Source organism: Sceloporus occidentalis, unplaced genomic scaffold (genome assembly GCF_023333645.1).
Source record: "Sceloporus occidentalis isolate IW3139 unplaced genomic scaffold, rSceOcc1.0.p SCAF_5, whole genome shotgun sequence".
Taxonomy (NCBI): domain Eukaryota; kingdom Metazoa; phylum Chordata; class Lepidosauria; order Squamata; family Phrynosomatidae; genus Sceloporus; species Sceloporus occidentalis.
In genome coordinates this window covers 89,781,556-89,793,070 of record NW_028316985.1, presented here as the reverse complement: position 1 = coordinate 89,793,070, position 11,515 = coordinate 89,781,556, and the positions used below count along the sequence as shown (strand labels likewise).

At 39.2% G+C, this 11,515-nt stretch overlaps 1 long non-coding RNA gene across 1 annotated transcript; it reads right to left on the bottom strand.

The window, feature by feature from the left end:
* Positions 1-4,633: 4,633 nt before the first annotated feature.
* On the bottom strand, positions 4,634-11,315 carry LOC149312477 (uncharacterized). Its single transcript, XR_016281412.1, has 3 exons — positions 11,173-11,315; positions 8,927-9,188; positions 4,634-5,003 (listed from the first exon to the last, which is right to left on the bottom strand). It is a non-coding gene; the product is annotated as an uncharacterized LOC149312477 (long non-coding RNA).
* Between the last annotated feature and the right edge of the window lie 200 nt (positions 11,316-11,515).

The following is an 11,515-nucleotide window of genomic DNA, read 5'->3' as shown; positions in this document are numbered from 1 at the left end:
GTCCAGGTGTTTATGGATTTCAATAGATTCCTTGTGCATTTGATCTGATAGCTATTGGCATGGTTCAGAAAATTTCAGTATTTTCAAACAGCATTTTATGCCCAGGATGGTTTCTAACATGTTCTGCTACTTCTGGTTTTTCTGGATGACCCAGTCTGCAGTGTCTCTCTTGTTCTTTGATTCGTGTTTGAACACTATATTTGGTGGTCCCTATGTAGACTTGTCTGCAGCTGCATAGTATCTGGTACTCTTCTTTCTTGTCCTTTGCTGAGTGCAGCATTGGCTGGATTTTCTTGGTCTGTTTGTAGACCATTTGGAGATTGTGTTTCCTCAACAGTTTCCCTTTTCTGTCTGTGTCTTCTTTAATATAGTATAGTATATATGGTATACAACAGACTTCTTATAGACATCTTATAGTAGTTTTCCTTGATATCTTGACTTTTAGTATATTTTCCCATTCAGACAATTCCATTGTATGTCCAATATTTTGAGCCCAGGTTATCATACTGCTTTTTATCAGTGCTAATTCTTATAACATAAACAAGGAAACTGGCCAAAATATTTTAAGTCTATTGTTTTGCACTCTCTCTCTCTCTCCCCCACCCTCTCTGTCCCCATATTTAACCAAACTTTTCCTGAATCTGAAAAACAAATTATTTGGAAACTGGGTGATTGCAGAGTTTCCCACAGGTATTTTCATATTACATAAAGTCATTTCTGCATCATATGTTGACAGATCCCCCCTCGCCCCGTCAAGCAAAAACATCAAGTAAGATGCAACTAATCCAATTTAGAATGTCTTTCATGGAGCTTTGCACTCCTCAACCTGCTCTGAGTTGTAAGATGCTTCAGAGCAGATTAACACGGACTGTTTCCTGATAAAGGAGTACTGAAGTCTTGCAATCCATTTATAATAAGCTGGTGGCTTCCTGTTACACAGGTTGAGCAGGAAGGAGGAACATTGTCTGCTTGGCTGAACTTTTTTTGGAACAGTGGTTAGATGTAGGATGGAAAATGTGCAGCCCTCCAGATGTTGTCAGGGTAATTCACATCACCCTTCACAAATTACTATGCTTGTTAACGCTGGGGGAAATTGCAGTCCAACAACCTCTGGAGGACTTTGGGTCATGCATTCTTGAATAAGGCAATTGATCCAAGGACAGATCCAAACAGTGGCTGCCAGTTCTCATCCTTTGTTCCCAAAACAGCACTTGATAACTTCAAAACATTTGGCAGTCTTTTCCTTATCTCAAGATGAATGAAGGTGCTGTTTTAATAACATATTGTTTGTTTTATACAAACTGATTAGTTTATCATGTATTACTGTTGACTGAGTGTGTTTGGGATCAGATGTGCTACCAATCTAATATGTAAAGAAAGCAACCAAAGAGGAAGCTTTCCCTCAGATTCTTTGAACATCAGAAGACATCTGAAATCCAGATAATCACCAGTGATCTCCTTATAAAGCAGAGGAATTAAACTTGTCCCTTTATGAAAACAATATCTTGTAGTGGTTACAAAGGAAGCTTAGCAAACTATTCTATTCATACAGAACAAAGTTGTGAAACAAATCCCATTTACTTAATAATTTATCGGCTGCTGTATTTTATTAATGACTTGTTTGGATGATTTAAGATTCTCATTCCTTCCCCTGTGGTTTACCAAGTGTTTATTTAATATTTAAAACCCATATGAACATTACATTATTTATGTTTGGGACCCTTTTTAGACATGGAAGTCGAGTGTGTTAGATTAGAAATTGCCTGGGATGTTATCTACACTGAGAGGAAAACACAGCCATCCCCTAGCCACTGAACGGTTTCCTAGTTCTCATGATCGTGGCAAGACTGAAGTGAATCACCACACATTTCCCTCTAGGAAACTTGTGTTGGTTTAAAGGGTGTTGCTATGATGATCACATGTGCTTTACTTCACAGTATCGCCATATCACCATATGGCAGTGTTTCTGCTGGTTTTTAAAATACTTGTCATATACGTATTTCTGCATTAATCGCTTTCATGCTCCACACACCAGCATTCCCATTGGATGGTTTGTATAACTGGGCAGGCACAGTTAGCCCCTGCACATTCTGCATCCTCCATTGCACTAACAGGTCTTTGTTGTGTATAGTCACTGATTAGGTAATAGCAGATATGAAAGTCACATTGGACGTTTGCCTGGAGTGATGACCTTGCTGAAAACCACTATTATGGTGTTTGATGCACTAAACATGTTCCATCAAACATGAAAAAGCAGTGGAAGAACACCATCAAGAGTACAAGCAATGCTGTGCCCTGGCTTTGCTGTGGATTGCTAGTCTGGATTAATGTAATTCTGCTGTGCTCCAGGTACCTTGTGGATGCAGACAGGCTCATGCATGTATGAATTAAGCCAGGACTGGTGGTGGTCAGTATGTGCTCAAAAGACGTCAGGATTGATGGTCAGATGAACAGTGGCGCTAGAATTTCCGAATGCCCTGTGGCACATTTTTCAAGATAATGGAGCTGCTTCATTCAGAAGTGCAGAAGCAAGACATCATCATGAGGCTGGCCATTCCAGGAGATGTTTGTAAAATGGTGTTCATATAGATTTGCAGCTCAGCAATTCAGTGTTGGCCAGTCCATAGTTGCAGACAGCTTCATCAAGGCCATGCTGGCAATGGAACTGATTCTGAAACCGTCTAAAGATTACTAAAGTTTCTGTATGGTGTGGTATGGCAGGAAGTCAAGAGAGGGGACACCATGAGTGACTGCGCTGGGTGATGCTAACTCTAGTGAAGCTACTCAATGTGACTACAGAACAGCAAAACAGAAGCTGGAAAGGCATTCATTAGGCTGCATCAATAGAAGTATAGTGACTAGAACAAGGGAAATAATAGTGCCACTCTATTCTGCTTTGGTCAGGCCTCATCTGGAATACTGTGTCCAGTTCTGGGCACCAAAATTCAAAAAGGATGTTGACAAGCTGTGGCATGTCTAAAGGAGGGCAACCAAAATGGTGAAGGGTTTGGAAACCATTCCCTATACCATGCCCAGGGACCTGGGTATGTTTAGCCTGGAGAAGAGACAGTTAAGAGGTGATATGATAGCCCTGTTTAAGTATTTGAAGGGACATCATATTGAAGATAGAACAAGCTTGTTTTCTGCTGCTCCAGAGAATAGGACCCGGAACATTGGATGTAAGCTACAGGAAAAGAGATTCCACCTCAAAATTAGGAAGAACTTCCTGGCAGTAAGGGCTGCTCAACAGTGGAACACTCTTCCACGGAGTGTGATGGAGTCTTCTTCTTTGGAGGTTTTTAAACAGAGGCTGGATGGCTATCTGTCGGGGGTGTTTTGATTGTGAGTTTCTCCCAGAGCCATATCTGCGCCACCAGCAGGGTTCATTGTACTTATCGCATGGATTTAATTTATCACGTGGATTTCTAGGCATTCCATACTAAATAATAATAGAAGTATTATTATTTAGTATGGAATGCCTAGAAATCCATGTGATAAATTCTTGAAATGCACTCAAATATATTTCAGAGTATGCATACTCAAGTCCTCCTTAAATCTTGGACCCAGCAGTTATTCTGATGTGGCAACACTTTGCAGTGACTTCCTTCTAATTAGAAGGATGCTTTCACATCAACAACAATTTGTTAGGAGGCCACAGTTTATACTACTGTATTTCGGAATACTGAATTTTGAACCAGGAATGGCTTATGTACTCTCTTGAACTACAGGCCCAGGGGCTGCAGTAAATATTGATTTGAGAATTCCAGTAATCTCTGAACATTTGAAAAGCAGCGAAGGTAGAAAAGCTTGATTTTGAGGGGAAAAGAGGCAGGCAGAAGAAGGTATGCTTAACCCTCTCCTTACATCTCATGTCTTTCCGCTGGCACTTCCTCTAGCTAGAATTGCAGAGGAAAAACAGCCATCGGGTTTCCCAAGCCCAAATCTACTCCCTGAGCATCCCTCACAAGGTTGGCTTAGATAGATCCAAAGTACTATGCCTGGATATGGGGGATTCTGGGAGCTATAAGCTCTGCTTTAGGGCAAGTAGCACAACTTGCCTGTGGTGTAGTGGAAATACACCCTCTCCCCCTTCCTCCCAACAATAAATCTTGCTTAGCAATATTAACCAGTGGTAACATTACCTTTTATTACTGAGAACCAACCATATTTTGCACTCATATCCGGAAACCTCAATGCCAATATAAACTGGACTGGTTTTCCCAACCTGTCTTGCCTTGAGGAAGCATTTCATTGTGGCTTGTAACTCTGCCAGGCCATGCAAACGTCTAAGTACTTGGATGACTTGATTATACTTCTTGGCAAGTCAAATGCTGCCTGTAGCATATCATATCATTGCAAATTCGGATCCTGACAAAGTCTTTTTCTTTGTTTTGCTGATGGTGATGGTTTCTTCTGTTTTTATTTTTCTACTCCTCATAACTGGCAAACAAATGTGGTTACTTACAGTTCATATGTTTCTTAATTTCAGGACCTTGTAAAGTACTTCCATACATAACAAAAATATTATTTTAATGTAAAAATACATTCAATTTGTAATTATTGTATGACTAAACTATATATTTAAAATCAAACAAGCATAGTCGTTTTATGCCAAACTAACTTATAGATAATATATTTTATGCTCCTAAAGTAGTAAAATTAGCCATCTACAATTTTTACACTTATTCTGAAAATTTCCATTTTTTTCTTGAAAAACACAGGGGGGGGGGGAATAGTGTTTCCCCCAATTGCTTTAAAAATGTTTGGAAATCTTACATCTCTGTTGATTCCTGAAACTGTAAACTACTGCATCTGGGACTGCCAGGCCTTCAATCTAGTGGCTGCGTGTGGTGACCATCTTCCAGTCCTAGCTGACTTCTGAATTTTTCAAGTTGAAGATCTCAAGACTCTGAATCAGGCCAAGAGCATTTGTAAGGGTATGCCACAAAATGCTTTGACAATTAAACAGGTATATATTATCTGTGTCTTGACGAGTCCCTGTTCTGGGAGGAAGGCAGGATATAAATAAATATAATAATAATAATAATAATAATAATAATAATAATAATAATAATAATAGCCTTCAAGTCACATATCAACTTATTGCAACTGCATGGATTTCATAGGGTTACCTTAGGCAAGAAATACTGCTTGTTTTGCCAGTTCTGTCCACTGAATATAGCCTACAACACCTGCTATTCATTGGCTGTCTCTCATCAAAATACTAACAAAGGCTGATCCTGCTTAGCTTCCAGGATCAGACAGGTTCTGATGCCTTTATGATATTTAGTCCACTACTGTACTTTTTTATAGTTTACTTCAATGAAATATTTTTATCTTAATTTAATTATATGGAATTGCCCTGCTGCAGAATAAATGGTTGTTATTAATAGCTAAATCTTTGAACCAATGTCAACAGATGATAGCCCTTACAATAACAGCTTGTACTGAAATTATTAATTATCAAGTTTGCAATCAATCTGATTCCCTGATAAGCAGGAAGTTGACACAGCTTGTACAGAGTTGATTCAAAGCCAGTAGGACAAATTCCAACTTTTCAATGCTTGCACTGCCATTTGTCTTTCACTAAATCAGGCCTCATTCAGTTGTTGTTAGTTCTGCCATTATAGTCTCCAAACAATCATCCTGTTCACAATGAACAAGACTTTTAAGCAAATTTTAAAATGTTTTCAAAGAGTTTGGTTTTGCAAAAAGAACATAGCTCATAATTAAAAAGGACAGGTATTCTGAACAATCATATACCTATCCTGCCATTAATTATGGTCATGTTACAATATACTGTAGAACTGAGCTAACAAACAGTAGAACCAATAAACTACTACATCAGGGGTGCTTTGATGGTTTCTTCCTGTACGGCAGGGTTGATGGCCCTTGAGGTCTCTTCCAACTCTATGATTGTATGATTACAACCCATGTGACACTAATCCATCTTCACTGATAAAGAGTGATATTGTACATATTAAAGAAGAAGCATCATTAGAAGGTTAAATTTCCAAGTCTACATATAATTACCTCTCTAAATTGGAGGAGTTGGATACCTCAATCTCACCTCCTCCCTAAAATTCACAAAGTGACTTTCCCTGTTCCAGGACACTCCATAATTTCAGGTGGTGGTTCAATCTTACAACCTATATCTGCCTGCATTGATCCTTTTAAAAAACCCAAAATATTTGTACTTAAGATTAAATCTTATATGAAGAATACCACCGATTTTCTAAATTTTTGAGCCAAAATGCTCAATGCATGTTCCATCACTCCTAAGTTGGAGAAGAGTCATAAAGAAACCCTGAATCGATGAGAAAACACAAACACACAGTCACACATACATTTTTGGCCAAAAGGGTCAGACCTCACCCCCTGAGGTTAGACAGTCTCAGGGACTGTAATCATTAGACTTTACCGTATTGCCACCTGGGACATGATGAGGGCGTGATGAAAGGGAGTAGGATGGGAACAGAATGGGTGCTATCACCCATTCTATAGCACTGCCATTGCCGCCAGACGTTCCCATCGCATTCTGGACCTGTCCCAGAGGAGACGATTTTCAGGAACGCTTCTAAACAGTTCCTGAAAATCGCCTCCTCTGGGACGGATCCAGAATGCGATGGGAACTTCCAGCAATGCCGGTGGTGTTCTGCGGTGCGACAGAATGGGAGATAGCACCCATTCTGTTCCCATCCCGCTCCCTTTCATCACGTCCCCATCACGTCCCAGGGGGGCAATGCGGTAAGGTCCATTGTCACAAGAGACATTTATTGCAGGATAGTAGTGTAATTGGGCACTACTTATAACACAATGTCATCTCCATCCTGCTGCTATTGTTCTCTTCAGCTGTTTCTGAAGCACACCTTGTCATTGATACGGAAAACCCATCTATGATTCCCAATAGCACTATTATCCAGGTAGTCCTCCTTGTGCAATAAACTCTTCCACATCAGAAATGGAAAAGTCAGCAGTCACATGGCATGAAGGAGTGGGATTCTTCTCCTCTTTCCCCCTCTCCTCCCTCTCTTCTCATTTCTCCCCATTCTTTAGTGATCTAAACTATTCATTATTTATTCAGTGCCATATCTTAAAACCTGCTTTCCTATAGTTATGCACTTTTACAAAAGTGTACAGACCTGTAGCCTCTTATAAAGAGCTTAGGAGGTGCCCACTAATGTGCTTAAAACATTCTGCTGTGCATTTATGTAAAGCTTTGACATGACTATGAGACTGCAATTCTATGTATGCATATCTATATAAGTCTCATTGAGACTTTGTTCTGAGTAAACATAAAGAGGATCATGTCACAATACAGGGTTCATTTCTTCAGGTTTAAAAACTGCATACAGTGAAGCAATATAATGCCAACCATGCCTGGGATATATGGATAATCGTGAAGATGTTATCAGAAAAAAACTGATAAGAAGTCCAATAATATTTTTCCATATTTAGAAACAAACCAGTTTTCTTTGAAAATTGATTAAAAGTACCTAGAAATAGCAACATAATTGTTTCAAAGTTTGGGGATCAAGGACAGTGCAGCTCATCTCTGCATACTTTTTTCCATCAGGTTTATAGGCAATAAAAAAAACTTAACAGTTTTCATATTGTGCAAGTACTTAGTTTACATATATGAGAAGTAAGAGATGTATAATTACATAATACACCTGTTGCTTTCAAGTGAAAAGGACTGCAATGCATTTCAATGGAAATCAGCAATTACATTCTTCTTTATGAAAGGAAACAATTTTCCGATTCCTAAAATGTAATGGAAAAATAGTTTCCCTCTTACTATGCTAAAAAACAATTAACAATTTAGATTGTTTATACTCTGGTTACTCAAACTTTGTGGCTACCCAATCTTATTCATAATTTACTGTTCCACCAAATCATTATTAATTTCTGAAGGAAAACACAGCTTGACCTCGTGTAACATTCTGGCTGGGGTTAGACGGTGAGATATTTTTGTCCACATCAGAATTTACCTCTGCATAATTTTGTTCAAGAATAAGCTCTGAGACTGACTTTTGAACAGGTTACTGAGTTCTTAAAAACTATGTGCTCAGGTCTTTAAAGCTATCTTTTAAAATGTGGCAGTTTACAGGGATATTTTTTGCAATGCGCTAACCACAACAAACTGGATTTAAATGCTAAGGCTTGGGAAAAGGACTGTATTTTGGAGAAAGTTCTGTCTGTAAGATTTCTGGGGGCTATACAGACTGTCAAGAAACCCCAGAGCAAAACAAACCTGGAATGTCTGAATGTAAGATTTCCAGATCTCAGGATCATCCATCCAGTACAAACATTTATGCCCACCTGAAATTTGTAAGTTCTTTGGCATTGTTTCCCTCTGCTTCACCCTTTACATCCTTTGTTCTATGTTTTACCCTCAACCTATCTATGGGTCATATCAAAATCCATAATTTTGGCCCCCAAACTTCTACTGGCCTGCGACTGATACATGAGGTCAACTTATACTTGATTTTATATGGTAGTAAAAATCCATGACCAGGTTTCCATCCTGTTGCTTTGCTGTTATTGGTAGCAACTGGTGAGGTACTGCATTTTGATCTGGACCACAGAGCAGGGGAGAATGAGGGACCCATTTGCTTCCTATGTTCCTCTGAGCATCTAATTATGACCATGGAAAGGAGTGCCAAACGATCAGCCAGGGACAGACATGGTTGGAAAAGTCCAGAGAAAGGGAGAGAAAGAGTTAGATAAATAGATATGTTTACATTTGTAAAAAGTGAATCTTCCAGCTAAGTTGATATGCTTACTCCATAACTTACTCCATTAAATGTTTTCTATGAACGTAAAAAAAGAACGGAAGTACTTTCAGATTGTCCTGATAATGCTAAAGTTTAGGAAGACATTAATGTCAGAAAACTCTTCTTGGAATTAAATCATGTAAGATTACCTCAGGGAGCAGATAGGACCTTGTTCCAGACTTTTATATCTATATAGATAAGTCTGTAAGAGGGACAGAGCTCAAGGTTCTTCCCTCCTCCCCTTCCAGGCTAGATAAGAGATGTTTTAGCTGTCTTTCTTTTCTTTTCTTTTCTTTTCTTTTCTTTTCTTTTCTTTTCTTTTCTTTTCTTTTCTTTCTTTCTTTCTTTTCTTCTTCTTCTTCTTTGAGTTTTCTCTCTTTCAAATATTTTGGTAAATTCATTCTGAAAGTTCTTCAACAAAAAACAGAAAAGAGTAAGACCATTGTAACAATGGATAATACAGTAGATATAGATATAATACAGTAACAATGGACTGTAGTATTATATCTAAAAGGTTCGAAGTACCATATTGTATTTAGTAATGAAGGGCAAGATTTGATTCCTGTGCTATTTTGGTTTGAAGATATAAATTATACCAATATTTTCTCCTCACTGAGTCAGTCTTGGGTAGGGGAAGGGGTTGGAAATCACAAAGAACATTAAACTCCCCCACCTTTGTAATAATCTAATGTATTCTGTGTATCTCAAGTTCACATTTGGTAGCAATCATTTTTAAAATATCAAGGATCAGTTAAAAGCCGATAAAATACACTTGCAATAATCTGAAGCATGTCCATAGCCTATTTAAGGCCAAGTTTCTTTTAAAAGAAATGCTTCTTGCTTCCCAATATACCTATACAGCTTTTGCTTTCTTATTATGCATTACTTCTCCCTGTCCTCCAAGTAATGGCTGGATCCGCTTTTTCCACTTCTGTGCCACCAGTTCTTGGTCATTGTTTTTAGTGTTTACAGCCCAAGATTACATGAAACTGGGGTTTTAGAAAATATGTTGGATACTATAGAATTTATATCCCAGCATATTGTTGTTTCAGATGGTCTCAGGATGAGATTTATTAAAATGAATGACAATTGTACAATATTCATGCTTCAGTTGAGGGAGTACTGTTTGTAGATCACTGAGCCAGGAAGTAGGCATAATAACATGCAAGATTGAATGTTTGGTCATCTGTTCCAGGAAGGCATTATTCAAGTCCTCAGTCTGGCTTGGGGGGTCTGTAGTAGACCACCACAATTACATCACTGTTGTTTCTTTCCCTCTTAATTTTTATCCAGTTGCTCGCAGCTTGGTTTACAGAATTTAAGTCATGGACATAAAATGCTGTTCCTCCCCTCCTGCTTGGTCTGTTTCTCTAAAATGGATTATATGAGTTACCCTTCTATTACTCCATTCCAATCATGAGACTCATCCCACAAGGTTTCAGTGATGCCTAGTATATCATATTTGCTTTGCTGTGTTAACAGTCCAAGTTCATCTTGTTTATTTCCCATGCTCTGTTCATAAGTGTAGAGACATCTAAGAGTGCTTATTCATGATTTCCCCCCTTCCACGGTTAGGTTCTTGTACTATTCACCCAGTTCTTTTTACAACATTCAGACTATTATCTCCAACATCTGATGAACTCCTGCCCTCAAGAAAACTGTCTCCCTCCACCCCCCATGTAACCCAGTTTAAAGCCCTCCTGATCAGGTTTGAGACATTCTTAGCAAAAGTCTTCCTGCCAATGGCTGTGAGGTGCAACCATTCCTTGCCAGAAATCCATCTTCATGAAATACAGACCATGGTGCAAGAAGTGAAATTATTCCTGAGAGCACCAACTGCAGAACCAGTTGTTTACCTCCACTATTCTTCTTTCCCTTCCTAGGCTATGTCCTTCAGCTGAGAGGAGAAATGAAATGACAACCTGTGCATGAAGGCTCTAGTTTCCTACTCAGAGCCTTGCAACCCCTTGTGATATCATGAAGGCTAGGCCTGGCAGTGTCATTGGTTCCCAGGAAAAGTAAGGGGTAATAGTCAGTGGGTTTGATGAGTCTTGTCAGACTTTCTGTTCCATCATGAAATTTTGACTCAGGGAGACAGCACACCTTTTGAGCCATCCTATCAGGCCTACAAACCACAGTTTCTATTCCTCTCAGCAAGAAGTCCCCTCTTACCACCACAGATATCCTCTGAGGATTGGCAGGGGCCATTCCATGTGCTGAAACTTCCAAGGTCACCTGCTCAGTCCACCTCACCTGAGGAGTGATACTTGCTCTTGTTGCTGACCCTCATTAGTACTGATAATTAAGAGAAAGCATCAGTTCAATTCTGCAGCTCCGCACTCACAGAATGATCCCTGATCCTTCTTCTATGTGCCACATACTTCCAAATACCTACCTCTTGTGTTTCGGAATTGACTTCCTCCTCTGACATCACCTGTGTGATCCTCATCAGGACAGCCTGCTCTGCTCTGTCCAAGAATACCTCATGCTCCCCAATATGCTAAAGAGTAGATATATGGGCCTCAATCTGCTGAACCATCTCTTCCAACAGGACAACCAACTTGCGCTTTTGGTAGGTGCAGCTGCTCACGTCTTTTGGCAAAAAACCAAACATACCAAAGCTGTTGCAGGTGAAGTTCATACTTCAAATAAAAAAAAAACATTCTTCAAATTCAAGTGGTTTCCAGTGCAAAATGTTCACAGAACAGAAGGACACACTTGACTTACATTCCAGATAC